The sequence below is a fragment of the Choristoneura fumiferana genome, chromosome 7 (assembly GCF_025370935.1).
Source record: "Choristoneura fumiferana chromosome 7, NRCan_CFum_1, whole genome shotgun sequence".
Lineage (NCBI taxonomy): Eukaryota > Metazoa > Arthropoda > Insecta > Lepidoptera > Tortricidae > Choristoneura > Choristoneura fumiferana.
This window is the reverse complement of record NC_133478.1, coordinates 10,525,964-10,551,466: the sequence shown is the minus strand read 5'-3', so window position 1 is coordinate 10,551,466 and position 25,503 is coordinate 10,525,964. Positions and strand designations below refer to the sequence as shown.

Here is a 25,503-nt window from a genome sequence, read left to right as displayed (position 1 = left end):
CATTAAGATTTTATTTGTTACAAATATTCACTACTATAATTGAAATAACAGTGTTGGATGTTGAATGTAGGTTTAATCTAGCCTTGATGTTTCCACAGTCGATACTTACCACATAGTTTATTTATAGCGTTTATTTAACTTAACTTTAACTTGGATACAACCAAAGCTACCTGGTAACCATGAAACCTTAAAACAGCCGTTGTTAACTCGCGTGATTCATCTCATCAAAGTAAAGACTTTACTGTAGCAAACAAACAAACAAAATTATATTCTGCATGTCCCACTACTGAGTATAGGCCTCCCAATGATACTTCCATTGCTGTCTGTCCATTGCATAAAAGGGCCAATCCTTCAAGAAGTGGTCCAGTTCATCCCGCCATCGCCGTCTAACAATACTCAGGAAAAAAATATTAGAGTTCGTTCAGCCGTTTTCAAGATATTGAACTTTGAAATAACAATCCAGGGTTCAATATCTCAAAATATCTTAACCGATTCTAACGAAACATAGCTAAAACCGCATAAAAATTGGTCTAGCCATTTGAGAGCAACGATGCCACAGACAGATAGACATTGATGTCAAACCAATGACACCCCTTTTTTGCGTCAGGGGTTAAAAATTACACGAAAAAGACAATATTTAAATAAAAACTAGTAACAACTACTCCATACCCTTGCTATTCTTTAATACGTATTCCGTCTTAAGAGACCAAAGGTTTCTCTTTATGTTTAATAAAGTTTTCTTCAAAGTGTCCTTAATTGAAAATTCAAATTTATGCATAAGCTCTGATTGTAGCGGCATGGCGAAGCAAGACACGGCCGTTTAAGATATTCAAGCCTTCCCTTGAGCGCGGTTTGGACAAATTACGCTAATGTATATAGGTTTTTAAAACATATTACGCTGTTTTGGCTGAATTTTGTAAGCCTGAGGGTAGTAGTCTTTCTTTATAATGGTCAGGGGTTTTTTTTTACAAAAATTGTAATGCTCTGCGTAAATAGCAGTGCTGTGTGCTACCCTACATTTGACAGTAATAAAAAATGACAATGAAAACGTGGGTAATTGTATCCCAATTATTTTAGTCAAGCAGCCGCGCAAGCTGAGCGAGCGGTGGCGCAGTGCGTGTTTTGCAACAGCCGCCGTGGCGTGTGCTCCGGGAGGAAGGGCTACGAATTACCCCGAAACATGTCGAGCTATACTTGATTTAAAACGTGAGTTATCCGGTTTTATTTCACTATGAGTGAGTCTCACGGTGGTCTCATGTTCAAAAATCGTATACCGAGCCTAACCGTAAATGTATGCCAAAGACAATGTTTTGACATAGATACAACTAAATAATAATAATAAGAGTATCGTGGGACACTTGACACCAATTGACCTAATCCGAAACTAAGCAAAGCTTGTACTATTAATACTAGGCAACGGATAAACATACTTATACAGATAAATACATACTTAAATAAATATTAAACATCCAAGACCCGAGAACAAACATTCGTATTATTCATACAAATATCTGCCCGGCCGGGAATCGAACCTGGGACTTCAAGCTTCGTAGTCAGGTTCTCTAACCACTTGGCCATCCGGTCGTCAAAACACTCGATTAAATATTTATAATATTACTTTTTTGTCAAATACATGACTAAATGTTCAGACAAAATATGTCTCAATAATTGGATTGGTCTGTAAGCGGTCCAAGTACCACAGTAATCTATTTATACGCGCAAAAGTTGTACTGACAATTTCCAACATTAAACTCGTATAAACCGTGCGACCTTGCTTCTCGCAAAGTAATTAGTCTCCAGTATTGAACGCTTAATGAACCCATCAGTCAATACCAATGACCCATTTTCTAAACAGTTTGACTAATAACTCTCATAATTACGAACGATTAAGGAGCTTTGTTTTACAGCGCTGAGCAGAGTTACTTACCTAGACGTCTAAGCTAAGAAACTAACTTTTGCTGGGAAGTTATCAAAGTTCAATAAGTTTGGGTAACTGTTTGATGCTTTTTATTGTTCTCTCTTATTGATCTTTTATTGTTTTATTAGGGTTCCGGAGCCAAAATGGCCAAAACGGAACCCTTATAATTTCGCCACGTCTGTCTGTCTGTCTTTCCGTCCGTCTACGGCTTTGCTCAGGGACTATTAATGCTATAAAGCTGTAATTTTGCACGGATATAAATGTAAACTATGCCGATAAAATGGTACAATAAAAAACTAAAACAAAAATAGTTTTTAGGGTACCTCCCATAGACGTAAAGTGGGGGTGATTTTTTTTCTCATCCAACCCTATAGTGTGGGGCATCGTTGGATAGGTCCTTTAAAACTATTTGGGGTTTGCTAAGATGATTTTTCGATTCATTGATTTTTTTGTGAAATATTCAACTTTAAAGTGCAAATTTTCAATCTAAACCGGTGGGTGGAAAAATTTGAAAAAAATCAGGATGGCAGTAAGTATATCAAACTTTTAAGGAAAACTATAGCGGCTAAGTTTGCTTGAGAATTATTAGTAGTTTTACTCTTAAATAGCAGCCTAAGGTATAAAATATACCTAAACTTGGAAAATTCCGTATAAAATACGAAATCCTTGGAAAAATATTACTTAATTTTTTCGTAATGGCTACGAAACCCTATTTTGGGCGTGTCCGACACGCTCTTGGCCGGTTTTTTTTTTAGTTATTTCTGGGAGACTGTTTTGATGATGTTAATTTTTTAACGTCATAAAATTTTGGACACATTATTAAACAAAAAAATATTTAGATTATAACCAGTTAAAGTTCCGCGTGGCAACACGCTGTGTGACATTTTTAAGCTCGACATGACGTTATGGGCCCCTACTCCCGAACTAAAACGCGCTGAATCTTTCTAATTTTTTGTTGAATTGACAAAAGAAAAAATCGTGTTTTATATTTTCTGATAATCTAATTGATGAACTTATTTCCACCCTATGTTAATAAAAAATCATAAATAATATTCGTTGTTATCTATACCGATTTAAGGTATAACAAAGGCTTGCTAAGTTGTCTATCAGTTACTATTTAAGTCATTTATACCTGAGAAGTTTGTCTACTGCAAGTGATCGACGCCTTTTACTTTTGTCACGAAAATACAAACTGAAACATGGATGCATAGAAAAAAAAAACAGAAAAAGAGACCAGCGCTAGGAATCGAACTCACGTTTCGTTGGATTTCACGGGATGACCGTAAAAGTAATAAATTTGGAGTTGAAATAAAAAATACAGAAAGACTCCAAAAAACAATCATAATTTTACTTTTGTAGTCAAGGTTATACCAAAAGCATCGTTAATATATTATCTTCTCTACTGGTCTAATCGTAAAATTTTATTTTTAATCTCAGTAACTGCTTATAATGTTGTTCGACCACTTAATTCACGGTACTATTTAGTTGTAGACTAGACATCATAACGGCCCGGCCACGACAACTAGCGACCGGCTATGCGGTGAGCGTTGTCTCTGTTCATTGCGTGTGTTGCCAAGTAACCATAATGTGGCGAGTGTCTTGACTGCGCAATGAATAGAGGAAACGGTATTCGCACCGCCAGTCGCCCGTAGTCGTAGGTACTCGAGCCATCAAAAATAATGTTGTGCTACGAAATCCATCACGCGCTACGCCAAAATGGCTAGGGTTGCTACGGCGATTGCTGTAGATGTGCTACGACGTAGCCGTTTGACCGTACATCGCGTGTTTGTTTAATAAACTTTTTAATTTTCTAAATACAGTAATGACTTCTAGTGTAGGAAATGAAGCAAGTTGTTGTATGGAGACCCAAGCATTAATTTCTGTCGATGAAATTTTGTTTGGTTATTGTATCCTAAAAAAACACTCCTAAGTTAGGTATTTATACGTAAAAATACAAATCTGTTTATATATTGTAACGAGTAATTCCTCTGTCCAAAATTATTTTACTAAATAAGTCATTTGTATGAGTATGTGATACTAGTAAAAAATCTAAAACTTTTGTCAAGCATGAGAATATTTTTTTATGATAATCCCTTTTTTGACGCTCATTTTCATCGGAAAATTGCTCTGTCATGTTTTTCTTCTTATATGATCTTAGAATGTAATTTGGCGTAGTGGTTAAGAAAATCCAAAAAAAAATGTATACCCAAATTTATGTATTTTAGAACTATTAAAAACTGAGAGTGAAAAATGTCTCAGCCTGATTTATTTTTAAATATATACTAAGTAGTCACGTAAACACTTCAATCCAAAATATCCGAAAAAAATCCCGCGTGTACACCCCGCTCCCTACACACTGCTCCCGATATGTTTAGTTTTTAATACGCTCGTTATTTTTTTGGATGTTTTTATAGTTGAATGGAAAGAAAACTGTGAACTTAATTCAATAAATAAAGTGGACAGAGAAATTTTCCACAGCGAGTAAAAAGGCAATTTCTGAAAATAGTATAGTTACATGGTAATTTTTTTAGATTTTCATTTTGTAGGTATAAAACGACAATAAAATGGCATTCCAGTGAAAAACATAGACGGAGCAATTTTCCGGTTCAAGACACGCCAAAAAATTATATTTTATTAATATTGGCATTTCTGCTGGGATATTTTTTTTGATATTTCATATTATTATATTGTTGCAGTACGTTACACGAATTATGTCCGGTGAAGAAAGTTTGAACGGAGCATTTTTCCGTAAAAAGAAAGACTTTAGGTATTTACTTAAATCCTATTATTATTATTCTTTGGAAATTTATACAATACTTTTTATTTATTGATACTCTATCAAACTGTAAAGTTTTTCCTGGCAGAGGAATTACTGTTGGGGTCCACTACCTTTATTTCCTACACTATACTTAGTACTTTACTATTTAGTATAAAGGATAATAAATATATTTGTTGCGAGATTTAGATCTTTAATGAGGTCCCGATATTTCGATGCATAATGATTATAAATAAAAAAATCACGGTTTAAAATAATATTGAAATATCATTATCCAACAAATATTTAGATAGGTAATATACAGGTGTTGTAAAGGTTGCCTGGAAGAGATCGCTTTGAAGCTACAAGGCCGCTTATTGCATACCTTGTGAATTTCCTGAGTGTACTTATTTTCTGTTTTAATTATTATATGGTGCTCGATAAAAAGTTATTGTATCTAAAAATAAAAAAAGTTAAATAAAATAACAACGTTTAAAATATTCTAGTGTGCACTAAGTACCTTCAAACAACACTTACTCCATAATTTCCAATTTAGTCAAACCAGCCTAAGACTCCGTTTAATTTAAGTAAAGACTTTTGCAATAATTCATTTAATTTCAGAACGAGGCGCGACCAATGGGGCATGAGTGAAACAAATCGCCGTTTAATGATAATTTAGCGGAGTTCTACAAAATATCTGTTTCGTTGGGGAGTGACAATCGGGCCGCAATCTCGCAGTGCGCCCTCTTCCGCACATAAATAATCGGACGACATTTATTTCATAACGCCGGAAGTTTGATAGGCGAGCCTACGTGTGTTTCCTCAGCGATACGCTCTGCTGGAGGTTAATACTGCCTATTATAATGCCTACGCGCAGGTGACATGGCGGAATGGGTATAGACTCACGACAGGCCTTTTCGAAACCACTTCACTAGATAATCCTAGATTTCTAAAAATGTACAGTGTGTTACCGGCAGCCATTAGGGGGTTAAAGTAACATATTTCTATAACTTAACCATGACATTGATCTATCAATCTATCTAATACCTACAAACGAGCAATTTATTCTTGCATAATATATTTCGGGGATCTCGGAAACGGCTACAAACGATTTCGATGAAATTTGGTATGTAGGGGTGTTTGGGGATGAAAAATCGATCTAGCTTGGTCTTATCTCTGGGAAAATGCTTGTTACCAAGTTTTGCTCGAGCAAAGCTCAGTCGCCCAGGTGCTTTAATTAATAAACTTTGTTAACTTTGTAACAAAATTATAATTGCCAGCAAAGTAGATTGACAAGACAGTACCTAAGTGTAAATGTCAGCCGACAGATACTTCCATTATTACTTGTCAATACACACTGTATGATTGATTAGTTCCGACACTTAGATTTACAAAAATATTGAACACGTTCATATTTTTTTTCTCTTGTTAATTAAACAAAAGTATCTGGGTGATGCTAGGGCTAAAACTCGATAATAAGCGTTTTCTTAGAGATAAGACCAAGCTAGATCTATTTGTCATTCCCGAAAACTCCCACATACCAAATTTCATCGAAATCGTTTTAGCCGTTTAGACGTGATGAAGTAACAAACAAACAGACTTAAAACTTTCGCATTTATAATACTAACCGCTGCCCGCGACACCGTCCGCGTAATATTTGTTTATCCTGGCGAAACTATGCAATTTTCCCGGATAAAAACTATCTGTATATATATCGGATTTCATCCAAATCGGTTCAGCGGTAACAAACATGTAAACATCCAAACCATCTTCACAAACTTTCATTATTTATAATATTAGTAGGATTAGTGGGGTAATGCATCATCTCTAACCGTTCAAATATCACAGTTAAAACCCACTGAAAAGTTATAAGTATAAATCTAGTTAAACGTTAAGCACTCCACCATAAAAGCCCTGTTAACTTAAGTGTTTTAATTAAAGCCGTAGTATTTTTACTTGAACTAAGAGACAGCAGAATCGGGTCTAAAAGTGCTTTCACCGTCCCCCGTACGGAGCAGGTGGGACATTAAATTGTAAGGCTCGACTTTGCAACTTAATCCCTTTGGCCTTTTGTGTCGTTAATTTTTTCAGACATGTCTGTAGCAGTTATAAAAGCTGAAATAATTTAATAAAGGCGTTATATCTTTCCCGGGTCACGTAAGTGGGCGCTTCGGGGGGAAAATTACATTTTGTTTGGCCACGTCCGCGGCTGCGACATGGGACAACTCGGTTAGCGGTGTTCAGGATTCTTGGTAATTTTTTTCATATCTCGATCTCTGCAGATAGACGAGTTCGCTGAATCTCACTTTCGGGAATGTGGGTTCTTATTTTGTCTAGAGTTAATTGTATTAACAAGCACACAATAAGTTTCTATGTAATCGAACTTTAATATGACATTGTGTTGGTGGTTATTCGCTAGCATAAATATAATTTTCAACTTCAATTAAATTTCGACATGTTGAATCATTTAACCTTCTCACTGAAATCCATAATAAGTATTTTGCAAAAAAAAGTCATTATTGACTCATCAAATTATGCATCGAGGGCGCCTTTATACTTATAGATAGGGGGGTGAAAAATGTCCCGCGGGTATGGAATTTAGAAACGAGGACAAGGCCACATGTTCTATAATACAATTCGTCAGGATGAGAAAATAAAATACTAAGTTGGAAGAACAACCAGCACGCATTGTTAAAGATGAAATACAGACAGTGGATTTTGCTAGCATAATTCACAAAAGTATGTCGACGAGAGCGGAGAGGAGAGATGAGATGATGGTGATGGAGATGGAATGAGAGTACTTCCGTCTCAACGTCAGGATGCGTTCATGATGTATGTAGGTACTTGAGTGAGAGCTTCAATAAGAACTTCTTTTGGAGCACAGTTGTTTTATTTCACACCAGCCGATAATAATTAAATTACAAAACCAATCAGAGTATGTACAGACCTAATCGACAGACGAACTGACAGAATCATTAGTCAGGTGTTGTCGTTCCTACAACCCGAGGTATAATGACGCTCCAGCCAACGAGCCCGTCCACGTGCACCGCAACCGGTAGGTACGTCACACGGCGTTCGCCGCCATTTCGATGTTGTAATAGTCAATTGACAATCTTATTAGGCCCTAATATCCTATCCTATCCAATTTTTTTAGTAACTGACTAAATATAAATAAAAACTTATAAAACACGTTGTATATTTCCATAGGAAAGATATAACAATGTCCTGTATAAATTCATAACAGTGTTATCGATTTTACTGCTTCCTTTAATTAAACTTGCAACATTGTCACCCTGAATACACTTAAAGCCTTTAATTTTCTCTAAAGCAACATACACCCCTGCTCTACATAGAGGTACGTTTAGGATTTCCAAAACCACGTCACATTATTTCGACATTAGCAAAGTTCACCGTTCACAACTTCATACCGGGATCCAAAATAAAACGAGGGAACAAACGCCCTCAATGTTATTTTAACAGAAGAATTAGGTAAAATCTAGGGGAAAATGTCAGACGTTTACAGTTTAAAAATTGTTTTCTTCTCCTCTTAACAAGCCGTCATTGTTATTTTAAGTCTAGTCGCATGCAATCTACTTCAGGTCAACGTTTTACCTTTCAAGTCGCTACTTTGGTGTACATCTAGGCCCGAATAACTCATAAAAAGAAGTATTGAAAAATCATGCCAAGTATCGAAAATCGAAATTGAAATTTTAATTCACACGTTTTTTTTTTCAAGGTTTGTTATAGCAACATGAATCAAGCTTCAGTGGGCTAACTCTTTGAGATGAAAAATTCCGCGTATTGCAGATAAAAATAATTTCTTAAAATCACAAAGAATTTATAAAGTAAGCGAAATTCTCAGCCAATTGTAAGCGTGCCGACGGGCTTTTCTTCTAACATTACCTTGCCGAATTTGATCAGAACCAGTGACCGCAAACAAGTAGGCGGTTGGGAAATGACGCGTGGCCTCGCAATAATTCTACCTACGATCTTTTGATGTAGCTACGCGATGCGCGAACATTTTCCTATCACGACTTTAATACGGGTAAATGCGGGTAAAGAATACATTTTGCGGTCTAAACATAGCCAGTCACGGCCGCGAGGACGGGCTCGCGAATTTGCGGCCGTAACGCGACAAGCTAACAGCTTTAAGCGTGTTGTTATTCGGCGTGGAATCGCTAAATAAGCGTACGATGAAGCGCGTACATTTTGCTTTGTGGAGTTTTACGACGTCATTTTTAACAATCTAATTTTAGCTCTTTAAAAACAAGTTGTTTGCTAGGCTGGACGTTTTGGTGACCGTACTTGTATTGACATACAATTTAAAAAAAACATGTTACCGAAATTTAAATAACTATCCACCCAAGTTAAATTAAAACTTGTAAAAATGTAAGTGTGTTGTTTCGAAACGTTTGTTCAAAAAAAGTGCCGTATTAATATAGACTTGTTATTTTAGTCTAAAGTATTCATAATTACAGGGCTTAATCATAATATTGAGAGACTTATAAAATCACTGTCTATTGTGACAACCACATAAGCGCGCATAATTGCAGGTAACAAACATTTAATTCCGTGGTAGGAAAGGAAGTGGAGGCAGTGTCGTCACGTGCCGTCCCTCGCAGGGCAGTCTCCGATAATGCCTTCTAATAATTTACAACCGTAAATAATAATTTGGTCAATTTTCCCTATAGCAACAATTTTGGTTGCGTGTTCAAAGTTTTTATTAGAATTTTATTGTTATTTAGGCGTGTTTGTTCCTTGTTTCAGATTACATCGGAGGTTTTAAAGGAGCCGGGCGTTAATGTGAGTTTCTAAATTTCCCTTTAATTTATGAAATGAAAGTGTAATTGAATTCCTCCCTTTTTCTGCGTGTAGGTACGAAACTTAGGCGAAACAATTTAATATATTGTGCGCTTTGTGTTCTCTTCGTACACAAATTTTCATTTGTAAGTACACAGATTACGTTTATTCGCTTAACTTTATTTGCTAAGTACACGGATAAAAAATCCACTAACCTTTTTATTGCTTTTCTTTTGTTTGAATTTTACGACTCAGTTAAGAATTCCTTGCTGTTGGTCTGTGGATCATCTGGTATGATAAATTACATTGGTTAATATATGTCACTGGCTTAGGTTATGTAGTTATTAGGTAAATATAATATACATCGTTGAGTTTATTGCCGTATTCTTCTCAACAGAGGTTTTTCCGAACCAGTGGTAGATTAATTTGACATTCATAGGTGCTTGTCATAGCCTAAATTGAATAAAGATATTTTGACTTTGACTTCTATTCAAATAGAATTATTATGTTTTAGCAACCTAACCCAAATAATTACCTTAATAATTACCATTGACAACTCTTTGTACATTTTTTCCAACGCTTATCAGCCCCTCGGAACCCTACGTAAATACTCGTAGTAAAGTTAAAGTCATACCTCAATAACAAAGTTTCCCGCCGGACACAACTAACTCTCTCGTAATGACAAAGATAGGTACACGGCGTAATGGGAAACAAAGCTAGCGGCCGCCGGAACTTTTTAGAGAGGGAAATTCGAGTCAACCGGAAGGTAGCCCCAAACTATGAGCGTTAAGAAACTTTTATGAGCGGGCGGGCCATTTAACCGCGAGTCAAGAGCTAATCCGCACTAGCGGCCTGCTCCAACAACGCACCTGAGACCGGCTTTTTATTTCCCGTTCGCATTCCCACCTAATTCCGCGCACCGCAGAGGCTGCAGAGGTGGGCTGAACTTTGTCGGGCGTCATAAATTTATTTAACGGCCCGAAGGCAATAAGAGGCGGAGTGTAAAAAGAAAAATACGATACCAACGTGCCTAGCCGTTATTGCAATTAAACAGAGGAAGTAAATCTTTCAATACGAGCGGCGAACGCTCGCCTCCCGGTTTCCTGCTTTAATTTATCGCTTTGTTTTAGTCAGTGGATCGTCCCATTGACGGATTGCTATGTGTTTGATTAAAAAACGTAACTTAATCTTTGCCACCCCTTTTAGCCCGAGTCTACAGACGTAAGTAGTCGGTTGCGTTGCACCGAGTGAGATGAAACGGCACCCTGTATCTTCCTCGTTTACCGTAACAGCTGGCATTTGTTACTCGTAACGAGCATGTAATGAACTCGCTTTTTTATATTGCGACTTAAAAGTGCATACATTTTTACGTGGACTACGTGATCAATATACCTAATACGCTTTGATTGAAACAATAATGGTTATCCATAAAATGAAATCGATGTGAAATTATCGTTATGACGAAAAAAGTTTATTGCATAAGTGGCCACAATTTTGTTATTTTTTAATAGTACGAAGCCGTCGTACATCGTTAAACAAAAAGCTTTTTAAGAATACAAGTATTCCAGAAAGTACGTATGTATACCTAGGACAAACGGTCCAGTTAGGTAGGTCCAACTTCGAGAAAGAGATCACTCGTCGAATCCGACTCGGCTGCGCAGCGTTCGGGTGGCTTCGCAGTGTCTTTTCATCCAAATTACCGCGGTGTTTGAAGTCAAAACTCTTTGACCAGTGTGTGTTGCCAGTGATGACATACGGATCTGAGACGTGGGCGCTAACGATGGGCCTCATGAGGAAGTTCAAAGTCACTCAAAGGGCTATGGAGAGGGCTATGCTCGGGGTTTCTCTGCGGGATAGAATCAGAAATGATGATATCCGCAGTAGAACTAAGGTTACCGACATAGCTCGAAGAATTGCGAAACTGAAGTGGCAATGGGCGGGGCACATTGCTCGCAGGACTGATGGCCGATGGGGTCAAAAGGTTCTCGAATGGCGTCCGCGGACCGGGAGACGAGCTGTCGGTAGCCCTCCAACCAGATGGAGCGACGATCTGGTTAAGATCGCGGGATCGCGGTGGATGCGAAAAGCACAAGACCGGTCTGAGTGGAGAGCCTTGGGGGAGGCCTATGTCCAGCAGTGGACGTCTTTCGGCTGACATGATGATGATGATGATTCCAGAAAGCGTAGCGTTGAATCAGAGTGAAAGTTTATTTATGGTGACGGTACTTGTTAGTCACACGGATTGAGAAAGAGATGCTTGGATGGTTTGGGCATGTTGAGAGAATTAATCAAAACAGATTGACTAAGCAGATCTATGAGACGAGCGTGAATGGGAACGTTGGCAGAGGAAGGCCTAGACGAACGTACCAGGATCAAATCGGGGACGTTCTGAAGAAAGGTTGGGTCAGAAGTACTCTAAACCGACGTGCATGCGTGAAAAGATTGATGAATCTAGAGGAAGCGAGAGTTGTATGCCAGAATCGTAGCATGTGGAAGGATGTAGCCTCTGCTTACCCCGTTGGGAAAGAGGCGTGATTTTATGTATGTATGTACTTGTTCGGCATTCATTTGTTTACAGGCCGGTTGTGAGACAATTTTCTCAGAGTTTTCCCATTCCACAGTGCCAATACTCGAAGCGTCATCCTATCTTACTTCTTCTTACTAATATTATAAACGCGAAAGTTTGTATGGATGGATGTTTGTTTGGATGTATGTTCGTTACTCTTTCACGCAAAAACTACTTAACGGATTTGAATGAAATTTGAGACACCCTGGATTAACATATAGGTTACTTTTTATCCCCATATTCCGACGGGATAGGAATAAAATCTCGAAATAATAACCGCTGGGTTTAGAATCATGAAATTTGGTATAAAATCTCGAAATAACAACCGCTGGGTTTTTAGTCATGAAATTTGGGATGTAGGTAGCTGGACGTCTGGAATAACACATAAGTACTTTTTATTATCCCGATATTCCTACGGTATAGGGATAAAGTCGTAAAATTTCAACCGCTGGGTTTAGAGTATTGAAATTTTGGATAGTTGTTCTTGACATAACCTCAATGGAGACCACGATCTAAATTTTGGGAATTCCCAGAGGATTTTTGCTAAATCCCGGAATTTTAATTGTAACTACTAGATCGAATAGTTTAGGCGTGCGAAGCCGCGAGTAAACTCTAGTAGGTACTGGTATATTATTTTTTCATGTTGATTCATTCCACGTGGATGGGTCCGTTTCTTTGATGCCAACGGTGGGTAGGTACACAGTGGAATTACGAAATCAGCTAAAACGATTTCATCTGTCGCTATGAAAATGTTGTAGGACGCCCAAATTATTCGTTTGAAGATTTTTTGCAAATAATTCGGAGTGAACGTTTTCCTTGAAACACATTATGAATATTTAAGCATCACCTAATAGGCAGAGGTATTCCTAGAAGTCAGTCAAGAACACACCAAAACTCGAAGATATGCGTTATCCCAAGACCAAGCTAAATCAATTGGTAGAGCCCCCGAACACCCTCAAATGTCAAATTAAATAAATAAGTATAAAATAATTGTTCGCTTAAAAGTATAAGATTAGATCATGTCGGTTTTTAATAAGATAAGTATGTCAATTTTTGTTGGTGAATATGACAAAATAAACCAATGAAAAATTAAAAGTAGGCAATAACAATTACATAACCTAGCTTACCAGCCTAGGTATGTTTTACCGCAGTCTAGAAATGTATACATAATAATATTACTATGGTAAGAGAACGTGGGACTACATGCTACCTAAGATATTAAGTAACTTACCTGACGATACATATAGGAGTATTCTCAAAAACAAAAAGTCGTGTAAACAAGTTTAAAAAAAAAGTTGTTGGAGGAGAAGACGACAAAGGGTAATTGCAGGTGTGATGTTATATTATTGTCGATTTTTATATTAAGTATTCGCTTTTATAAATTAAATTGGTATATATACTGCTTAGCATATTTTTTTTAATTATGCTGTGAACGGTGCGGTACATTCGCGTCTCATATAAACCTTTAACAGGTTTCTGTAGCGCGGCTTAGCAATAAGTATTTTTTGTAAACACTTTATATTGTAAAAAAAATGCAAGAAAAAGTACAAAGCAATGACAGAATTAATTTACTCACTAAGACAGTGTTATCTAAGACCAGTAGATTGTTTAGGCCACCATTTATATAGACGCTCTGACGCTCGTCAAAGTATATTTTAGTCATCTTCCACATCAAAAAATACCTTGTTTATTTGCGATATACCCTGCGTTACTTATACCCCACCAACAGTCTTCAACTTGCGAGAGCGAAAATTTTATGCGGTAATAGGAAAATGAAGGAACGAGTGTTAAATTCAAATCGCTTAATGGTTCGGAAGCAGGCATTTCATTTTCCATTCGAATTGGTGCGTAATTTACTACTGCGTGCGCGTACGTAGCCTTTTGTTTGCCAAGGCTGGAAAAATGCTTCGTTTTTTTATTAAAACTTGGGAATACCGGTCGTGTCATTTCCACGGGCAGGTTGTGATGTATTGGTCTATTAACCCCCGTAAATTGAGGATACTAAAGGGTTTAAATGATATTGAATAAAAAAGAGTTTTTACAGGGAGAGATGCTATAGCAATGAAGAAAAAATAAATATTGACCATTTTGTATTTTCTTAATATTTCGTAATAAATTAATAATTAGTCTCAGTAATTATTCACCATTGGTTAATTTAACGTCTTCTTTTATAAATTTACTCGTAAAATAAACTCGAAACACGTGAAATCATTGAAACATCGACCCCAAATCACAATACCCAAATATGTCCCAGACAAAACTATCGCAATCACCATTATCCATTGGAATTATAGATAACACAAAATATTTCAATTAGCCGCCACGGTACGCGACAAAGGTACGGTCGGTACAAAAATTTGTTGAAATATTCATGGCGTATCGATTCCCTGCATGACTGTCCCGCAGTCACGAACCCCGTGGAAGATGCTATCGTAGACCGCACCCGCACAATTACGTGATATGATGAAAATACTATCGTGTATCCATGCCCTAAGAATAGATAATGCGAAGGGGATCGTTTTAATAGTCGAATATTGAGATCTCAATCGGAACTGTGCTTTAAATCGGGTATTGGAATGTTCCATTTTATAAGTTAGGTTTTTTTCGGTAAGTATAATGTTTTACAGATTGCCGTTGGAGCCAAAAAGTTCTCGAATGGAGACCGCGGATCAGCAAGCGCAATGTAAGACGTTCGCCAAGGAGATGGATGGATGACCAGGTTCACGATGTATGCAGAATGCTTTCAACCGAAGCACTGGAAATCTATGGGAGCAGCGGCTGTCCAGATAGCCTATGTCCAATAGTGGACGTCCTATGGCTGATATGATGATGATGATGTTTTATAATTAGTTGTTGTGCGTCCCTTGGAAAGTTTACTCACTCCAGGGAAAAAATATCAATGTTATTCATATAGGTCTCTTCTGTGGAAAAGGTTTTTAAAATCGGATCAGTGGTTTTTGAGGTAAGAAATAATTTATCTTCATAAAATTTGTTGTTTGTTTAAATGGGTTACTAAACTGACAGAAAGTTATTTAATACAGCATGACAATCAAAAATTTTAAAATTTTAGGCTGAAACTAAATTATGAGTCATAATTAGTTTTCTAAGTCACTCAAACAAATTCTGATCACGCCAAAACTAGATAAAAAGTGGTTTAACAAATTTAGCTGAACTAACTTTATTGCAGCAACTAATTACAATGAGATTAGTTCGAAGAACAGATAATATTACTTTCTATCAACTCAGAGTGGCAAAGTTTCACGAGGTACTTATTAATTCAGTTAACTACTAGATTTGAGCATCTAAAATTTTAAGTTGTTTAAGTAATTGGAGATTCTGCGTACGTTGCCCCGAGGCTTTTTCTAATGTTAGACACCCACTACACAATAAATAGCATACCAACAAAATCTACTTCAAAACAATGGTCACATTTTGACTTGTAAATAAGTCAAAATAGTATGAGATTTTTTAAAGTCGAACAAAATGCATACCTACAACTTTAGCTCACGGTAAATGAATGTCTCGGTAGACTATACGTTCCATCATCACTTCCAGCATATAAACGACCTATTGCGCTGCTTTCTGTCCAATTCCAAGACCTTAAGTTATATCAGAGATGCCACTTCGGGTTTGAACACATGGCTCTCGGCTTAAAAGGCCATGGGTCAAATCACTTCGTAGCCCACGGCTTCTGTATACTTGTTAGTAATACCAGCGCAGGAAACAGTCAATACAACCAACCCGATCAGTCGTCAATCAATATCATCAATGCAATCAATAATTAAGTCGATAAGAATCTAATCGTTGCTTGACACCTACCCAATTATATACACTGCAATAAGCCCATGTCCGATATGATAGCATTACAAGGACCCATACATCACCGTAATGTAATGTCGATATCCGATTGGCAAGACTCAATTACCCCGACTCGAGCTATTACCGCCTGATGTACGAGCACATTGTGCCCTGGTTTATCGCAAGTGTCCTATTGTCTTCCTTAATTGTCAACTAAGTAGCTGCAATTGCTACAAATTAAAGTTTCACTCCAAATGCTTCCAACTTCTAAGGACGTTGGGTTACTTATCGGTCTGTCGGAGTTTGGAGTTGCCTCTTAAAAATAACTACGATTTTAAAGAAAAACAACGTCTAAATACGCTTTTTTTATACGCCCACAATTTTTCTTACTTCTAGCGGTTCAATGCGTTCATAAAATATGCAGCAAATTTCTTACTTTTTGGGTCAAATTTGCCGCATACTAACAGTTACTTTTTTAATTAGCCTAATTTAGTGTCCTACTACTGGAGGCAAGCCTCTCCTCTTTCGCTCCACCCTCGCCTCTCATACATGAGTTCTTGCCATACTGCTTGATACGCTTCTAGATCGTCTCACCACCTCCATTTCGGTTTGCTTTTGTTCACTACATTCTGCGGCTAAAGCCCGACGTTTTGAATTCATTTTAACCTAACCGTCTTTACGCTACGTCTTTGCATTACGTCTTTATTTTTGATATGGTGTGTGTTTTCGGACACCAAAAATGCTACGCTTTATTATCATTGACAAAACTTGAATTTGGAATTCCGACCATTTGAGACGCCGCCTCCTGTGACGCTTAAAATCGCTATTGCGTTTATGAGCGTTCAAACAAAGGAAGAAGTCCTTTTTATTGCCTAGATAAACGTCCATTTCAATTTTCATATCAATTTTCTAACCAAAACCTGGCTTGAAACGCATCACCTAATGCCCTGAAGTTGCATGTGTCCATGTTCATCTAAATGGTGTTTAATTTGATTAAATAACCAGCTCATTACGAACAACGCAGAAATGGGATTATTCGCAGTAACGTAACCGCAGCATTAGTGGAATAGACACGATGGCAAACAGTCCAGGTCCGTACTCCAACGCGTTAGCTGTTTGCTTTGAAATTACAATATTGCTGATGTATTCCCTGTTTGCTTGGCGTTTTACTAGGCAAGAAATTTCAAATGTCAAAATATTGATTACTAAGTTACTAAAAACTGCCCATTTATTTAAAACTTTTACCAAAGGCTTCGCTTTTGTGACCATTTCGGTCATGCAGTTGAATTTAAATTTAGAGATTTTAATAAGTTCTCATAAGAATTTCCACTAAAACATCGTGATATTCATTTATATTGTACTAGCTTTTGCCCGCGGCTTCGCCCGCGTGGAATTAGGTTATCGTACGCTGTTCCCTCGGGAACTGTGCATTTTTCCGGGATAAAAAGTAGCCTATGTCACTCTCTGGCCCATTAAATATCTCTATGCCAAAAATCACGTCGGACAAACATAGAAACACACACTTTCGCATTTATAATATTAGTATGGATGAAGTACACTCGTGCACAATTTCACGGCATAGACATAGCAAATGAGATTTCCGGATTTTATATTCATACACACATGGTGCATGGGAATAAAAATAAGCCTAGATATTTATACAAATTTTCGTCTAAATGCATCCAGCTTTTTGGCATAAAAGTCTAAGAAGCATCCACACGCACGCACGCACTCACAAAAATTTCTCATTTATTATATTAGTAGGATTATTAGACGTACTCGTATATTAAACGTCAAATATTTCTATTACCTACCTATCAAGACTTGTATCTAAATAAAGTTGTGTTAAATACTTGTGATGTATACATCATTTATTAATATTGTAAATCTGTTTAAATAAAAATATACCTCGTTGAGTTTCTTGCCGGATTCTTCTCAACAGAGGTTTTTCCGAACCGGTGGTAGATTTTTTTTGACATTCATAAGTGCTTGTTATAGCCTAAATTGAATAAAGATATTTTGACTTTTGACTTTGACTTTATCAAGAACGCAGCGGCCTTAGAACAAAACCTATCTATCGAGCTATTTACACCGCGACAAACAAATTACCAACATCGATACCCCGAGTCCCTCGCTGCCCTCGCGGTAGCATCAAAACTGATAAGGGAAGGGTGAATGCACGAGTGCGTCCAGGTAGTAGGGGGGAAGGGTTGCAAAGGGGGGGACGAATCAAGAATACCAACGTGATTAATGGATGCCGAGTGGTACGATAATGATAATGACCCTGTCTGTGACTGCATCATCAGAATCAATGCGGTGAGATAGCTTAGATTGCTTGCAGATTTGCTACTGCGGAAGATATTGCTGCACATGGAATTGTTATGACAGTGAACAAATCTTCGTTGATTGTGTCACTGAGAAAAGCTTGATTAGGGTCATTTTCCACAATTGTGACCTATTTATCTATAGAAGATCCAAGTTGCAACTTTTAGGAACAGGGGGCCTACCATGATCTTTTCATAAACGATCCAAACGCAGAGCAGCTCAATTTAGGCACCTAAACTGAATCGTCGAAATTGGTACCACGACGTTTATTTCTCAGAGCTGAGTCTCAATGGTTTATAAGTGAATGAAAGACTGATATTGTCTCTGGTCCGAAACTGAAACGCTAAGTCGCGAAAGGGATACCGCTATATGCAAACCAAATATTGTATACTAAAACCTCTTTATTTTGGAAAACCATAACTATGTCATTCCGTGTTCTTAGCAACCGTTGTGTTGATTACAAATAAAATGTTTACGCTGTCACTAATCCACGAGTCTCTTTTCTTACTGAAAAGTTAGTTTTATGAATGAGGAGTTAAGAAGCACAATGTTATAAAACTTGAATAAAAGTTTAAAAGTTCTTGAAATTCATTAGTTGAAAAAAAGCGATCCAAAAGAATTGACAGAATGAGTAACTTATACTAAATCGCTAAATTTGACACTGAAGCGATTCAATTCCCACTCAAGTTAAGCGTCATGGTACGAAAACCGCTTGAAGCGAGTGAATGAAAATGTCTGTATCGCTGTCGCTGAACCGTGCTTGAACTGAATCGCAAAAGTAACGTCGTGGTACGAAATAGCGATGCAGTTCAGTTTAGAGCCTAAACTGAATCGTATTAAGAGAGCGTGGTAGGCCCCCAGTAATAAAATAAACTGAACTAAAGTCTCAACATTAACAGGTCATTTGAACCGACAAAAATATTTCTCCTTAACAATTTTAAAATTCGATAAATATTATGTGCTTGACTTCTAGCATGGTTTCAGCATAATTTGCACTAAGTTACTACAACCATAACCAATGTCAGACCAGTCATCTAGCCAAATTATTTATAATGCATAATTTGAAGGTTGAGAATTCAATAATGATTTCTGTGTTTGAACAAAATCAAATCAAGTTCTAACACTGATATTAAATTAAAATTTCTTACAAGAACTGGTATTGTACAAAATATGATGTTCCTTTTTTTATTTTTTCTTCAACTCTACCTATGAGTGATTCCGAACTAAGTAAAACCGCTGTGATTTCAAACCGTTATGTGATTGGATGGGTTACTGCATCAGTATTTGCATAGTTTGCGTGCGATGCCTTAATGAGAACGCGAAAATTGTCTATCACTAGGCTTTGGATTTCTCAATTAATGAGTTTGGATTGTGAAAGGTGTCGTTTGAAAGGGGCAGATGTGTTAGGGGGATGAAAAATGTAGATAGCATTATTATGCTATCTGAGTTTACTCATATACTTGCATGAATTGCCAGTTCTGCATGCTTTTCATGTTTGTCATCAGCTTTTTATTTACTTCTTTCCAGAATTTTCATAGCAGATATTACACTTTTCATAGTCTAATGAATTAATAGATATATTTATCTGTATACCTACCAATAAAATATAGAGGGGTGAACAGCGACGGTGTGAACGTTTTTGCTGCTCATTACGTGAGCTTCCAGGTAACCGCCGTTGGGCGAACGTCTCGGCCGTGCAATGAATAGAAAACACGCTTGCTACTCCGCTGCCTGACTTACTGCCCGGTATCGTCCAAGACGCGGCTTACGTAGTTTCATCTCACTCTATTACATGACTGCGTCCATCAGGTTGGCCAACGACCACGAATCTATTTTTAACGTACCCTTATTTTTACAGTTCCTAATACAAGTCGAGCATTACCACCGCAAAATTCACACATTTCAATACGCTTATCGACTCTCCCCAATGTGATTGCAAGGCATTATCAATCGTAGCTACGGTTGAGCGGTCTGCGCAAACAGACCAAATCTTGTGCACTAAATCAGACCGCGGCGCTCGTGCACGCGCTCGCGTAATTACACAATTACGAGATAAAGTTTACATCTACTAACTAACGATATTTTTTAAGAAATGTATGTGTGCAGAAAAAAGGGTAAAAAAATACAAGGTTTTGTAATTGCAGTGTCATTCAAACTACAAGTACGTTTCCGTCCCAAATCGCACGTCATTCCGCGGTTACTAAAACTAGGTGAAAATTGACTAGCAACATTAAAAGACAAAGTTAAATAAAAGCTTGTAAAACCGGCATCTTTATTCAACACTACTTATTCCAACGTCAACTCACAAAACACCGAATCACAAGTACAAGTTCAAGTTCACGTAAAAGTTGATATCACTGGGCAACTGGGCAACGTTCTCCGCACCCCATAAGTCACTCCTAGGTGGGTTGGATAAGCCGTAAGTAAATCATACAGCGATGAATACGCCGCTAGGTCTGCACGCGTTCCTGATAACGATTAAATATGGCGCGCCCGCTCATATTGTGTGTACTTAACGCGGCCATGAGTAGCGCTGCAGTGGAAACGTGGAGATTTATGATAGGTCTGCCAGTTGGGTCAGGGACTAAAAAATTGGGGCAGGAATTGATGATGAGGTCTGGGAGTCCGCCGTTCATGAAAACTGGAATTGGACAAAGACATTGCTGATTTGCACAAAAAAACTATCGCATCTCGCGTCTATGAAATCTGTTGAATCATAATACATTAGTTGTATTCAATCAATTTCTTTTATTAATATTGCTCTACGAAAATCTTGTGAGTGATGACAACGTTGTCGCATAAACAATACTTTCTTCTTGACCGTTCTGGTAAATATCAGTAAATAAACTAAATATCGTATTAAAAATAGCGCTTGTCACATACATACATACATAATTTTGCTATCTCAATTGGAATTTATTTAATAACAACACTAAAATCTGTTTGCCATTTTTTCTTCTACATGACCTTTATACCTACGTACTTCATCACCCTTCTATTTATACGTACTCATCAAATAGCTGTCAGTGCTAAAAATATCTCAATAATCTGAACAGATGAGTGGCAGCTCTCGTTGCAAACATTCGTAGATTTTGGGATAAAAGAGATTAAAGTTCGACGAACCTTTCGGTAGACTAAATAAATCGTTTTATCAATTTAACCCTTCAAGAGTTTGCTTTGTTGATGTAATGTAACCATGAACAACTCTATACCTTAAGTCACCACCGTAAGGCACGTTGTTAAAAAATCATAGGAGTACCAAGACTTGCTTTTCTTTCACCTAAACTTTTCGTCTATTCAGGTATATGCGATTTAAAGTAAAAGATTCCAGTGATTTATTAACCTTACTAAGTATTCGTCTTTCGCGAAACGACTTACATTATTTCAACATCATTTAGTAATTTTCTATCTAAAACGTTTAATGTAGCCACTACACTTACTGTGAGTGTTTACGACTTACAAGTATACCTAGAAAAATCAAAACTAATAAATATTACTTTGAGGGAGACGCTGTAGAAGAAATCGAAAGCTGAAAAGCTAAATATAAGCACATTTAGATACATTATTAATCTACTTAAGACCTGTTTGAAAAATCGTTTGCTAAGCTTAGGTTGAATTTGCCAACAACAATAATAGAATACATTCAATACACTATTAAGCTTTAGATTCTGACATGGTGATACTACTTGATATTCTGAATACAAACCGCTAAATAAACAATGTTTCAAACTTGCAAAGAAGTCAATCTAATAAGACGAATCATAGCTATCAAAAATAAGTTCCGCAATTTAAATGTCATTTTACTTGCCTACATGTTTAAATATAGGAAAGTGACTACTCCTAGGTACGATAACATTTCTGAATCAATTTTTATTGTAAGTATACAAAACAAGCAAGCAGAAGCGTGCCAATAGAATTGCATGCAAACGAGCCATAAAAGCTGATACTGCCTTAATATGAAAACTTGTTCGTACCCTGGATCATCAGCCAGATAATTACGGGAAAACAAATAAAATAAACCATTGGGGAAAACTATGAGGTTTACAAACCTTAAATACTGCCACAAAACTGTCATCACCCCATAGCGTAGGTAAAAGCTTTTGGTTGTGATTAAACTTTTTCATTGACAACATTCGATTGTGGCTAACCCTCTTTATTTAGGGGTATGAAATATGATGTTTACGTTTATATTGCGTTGGAGCTACTTTCATATTAAAAATTAAAAAAAAATCGGCTACTAAAATATTTGAAATGGAGGTGATATGACCGGGTTTGAAATGTCTACAAACTAATTATCGAATTTCATTTCATCGAAAACGATATATCGAATATTCAATACTAATATTTTCTCTTGGAGTAATTTCACTTCATCGAATAGTCATTACATATTAAAACAAACAGTACAAGGATTATTATTTGCTTAAAAATACATTTCATCAACTATTCATGAGACAGAACAACTAAATATCGCTGTTTATTTCATCGACGTATTATTATAAAATACTTTTATTTCATTGTTGATTACATATTATAACAATATACTTATTCTACTAGTTTTAGTGATTCAAGATTGAATCCTGCATCTTTTCTATATTTTTTTAGCAAATTTGAAGGTTTGTATTTTTCTGAAAAATAAAATGAATATAGTTACTATTATTATAAAAATAGTTTTGGTTAGGTTAAAACTGCGACCCCAACAAAAATACATCGCTTCCAAGAAAGTAGGTAAGGTTGCGTAAGAACTGCGACCCCAGCAAAAATACATCGCTACCAGGCAAGTAGGTTAGGTAAGAACTGCGACCCAACAAAAATATATCACTACCAGGGAAGTAAGGTAGGTAAGAACTGCGACCCCAACAAAAATATATCGCTAGCAGGAAAGTAGGTTAGGTTAGGTTAGAACTGCGACCCGAACAAAAATAAATCGCTACTAGAAAAGTACATTACACCGCAACTGCGACTTCAAAAAATCATTGTAGTTGTGAAATGATAAATATTAAAATAATATTCTAAGATGTAACATTTACAATATTAAAAAAGTATGAAATAATAAAATATGAAATGAATATTTGCCAAATAAACAATCTTTTAAATATTATGTCCAGAAATTAAAAATCGGTGATTTAAAAATACTCATTGTAATCATTCCAGTTAATGAATATTCGACAAAATGAAAAAATATGAAACGTAGACTTTTAAATGATATTCGGTTAAAAGTATGTCGACATTTCAAGGGTAAACCGATATGACCATTTGGATATTATTTGCTGATTTGAAAGAATGAAAGAAAGAAAATATTATTAGCCAACAGTAACAATAAAACAATATATAATATACAATATAGCGCAAATTAAAAATAAGAGTAAAAAATTATAATAGTTTAACTTTACAAGTATACCACGCGCCATATAAATCTGCCTAAAAGTTCATTACTTAATACTCAGTTTTGACGCATTTTTGAGATACATTTTTTATGCGACGTCTTTACGTTACTCCCGGATTGTGTTCGAATAGTGCCTATTCAATTATTGAAATTATACCTTTATAGTTTTTGTGGTACTAGTCGTGGCAATGAACTTTTAGGCAAAGTTAGGCGGCGCAAGGTATAGTCTCTCCTGCGGCAAAAAGAGCAGACTCAGCAGATCTAATCTCTTCCGGGACTTGAACACGACTACTAATAATATTTTGCTAAAATTACCTCGACCTTTTGACCACATTGCAGCTGCCATGGCTACGAGGTAGCCTGAAGTGTGTTTTCCCTACACTACCGTAACCTACCCTACCTACCTACCTCCACAATCCTAACGTTAGTCTACTCATATCGTAACCACGTGTCCATTGCAATGTGACCGAAACGTCGAGGTAATTTACAAACAAAATAAAACTTTGCGACTATAATGGGAGCAGCTATTTTGATGCTTATAATTAGTTTTCGTTCATATTCAATGTAACAAAATAAAATCACTTTAATTTTAAGTTTTGTATGAGAAATGGAAATTCTTTATTGTTTTTTCCGTTTTATTTTATTTTAACCAAACCTAATTATAAGCATTCTAATTGCTGCTCCCATACGATCTGTAGTGCTGCTTGTAAATTAGAATGAAACTACGTTTGTATGGGGTCGCGAGCGTACTGGGGACTCTTAACTCATAACTGACCAAATGAGGCTTAACCCTATTTTAGCTTAAGTACGGCAGCATGATGGTTTTGATTGCATAATCTCAATGAAGTATTAGGAACTATAAGCTATCTTAAACCATCTCAAACTGCAATAAACGTCAGATGTAACGGACACGGTCTACGTACACGTATTACTCACACGCTATTTAGCAGTTAGCGCCGCGAGCCGATTTATCAATGCGACATTTATATTCTGTTAAACGCGTTTGGATATCGAGCCGACACCGATAGGGGTGCAATCGACGTACAAATAAGGGTGTTTGTGGTTGCTGTTGAAACTATTAATAAAAAATGGGTTTTCAAGCTAGAGGTGTAAGCATCTTGAAGAAGAAAATTGAAACAAGTATGCGTGGACGTGAGGGTAAGGTTTTGTCTTCTTTTCTTGTAATAGGTCCTTTTTCTTCAAATTAAATACAATGACTATAAAGAAAACATGGAGATAAAATTACAACATAGGTATTTACAGTGATTGGTCATTCGGGAAAAAACATGCTGAGTCACTAGTACCTTATTGCGTTTTATTTATCCTAACTAGTTTTGAAGACAAAAGTATTTTATTATTACCTAATGACTTTTAACTTTTAAAGTTTTCTAATAACGTTAATAATTTTAATGTTTTTGATACTCTAAAGCTCGATTTTCAAAATAAAAGCAATCGTTATTAGAAAATTCTTTAAAAGCCACTTTAATTCCTCCACATACCTACTAACTCTTACTTTGCGAATCGGAAACCGATTTGCTAGCAAAAATACCTAATTAACTTAATGAACTACGCGTGATCGGGACTTTCGTGAACATAGCTCATAAAAAATATAAAACAAACACAACCTACCCCGGCACGTTTATTTTCTGTATCTTGTAATATTCTAAATTGCATAAAAGTTCCCATTCATTACCTTGATGCATTTTGAGCACGGATTTTTATCGCAGGTATTCACGCATAGGATGTATGTTGATGATTGTAAAAATCTAATTCAGAAAAGTTGGGATATCACGCTCGAATGCAAACGTATTTAGCTCTTTTAGATATCATGGTTATAATACAAACGTTATTTAGCTCTTTTAGGGTTCTGTACTCGAAGGGTCCAAACGGAGCCCTATTGTTGTCACTCAACGTGTCCGTCTGTCTATCTGTCGGTCGTCACGCAGGTTTTTATATTT

At 36.6% G+C, this 25,503-nt stretch overlaps 1 protein-coding gene across 1 annotated transcript in view; it reads left to right on the top strand.

Annotated features, from left to right (window-relative positions):
- The window catches only part of LOC141429691 (semaphorin-2A-like), a 526,100-nt gene that overhangs the window by 213,386 nt on the left and 287,211 nt on the right, over positions 1-25,503 (top strand). The window contains exon 2 of the mRNA XM_074090134.1: positions 9,441-9,476. The gene's annotated coding sequence lies outside the window, so the exon portion shown is untranslated. The remainder of the gene's footprint in view (positions 1-9,440; positions 9,477-25,503) is intronic.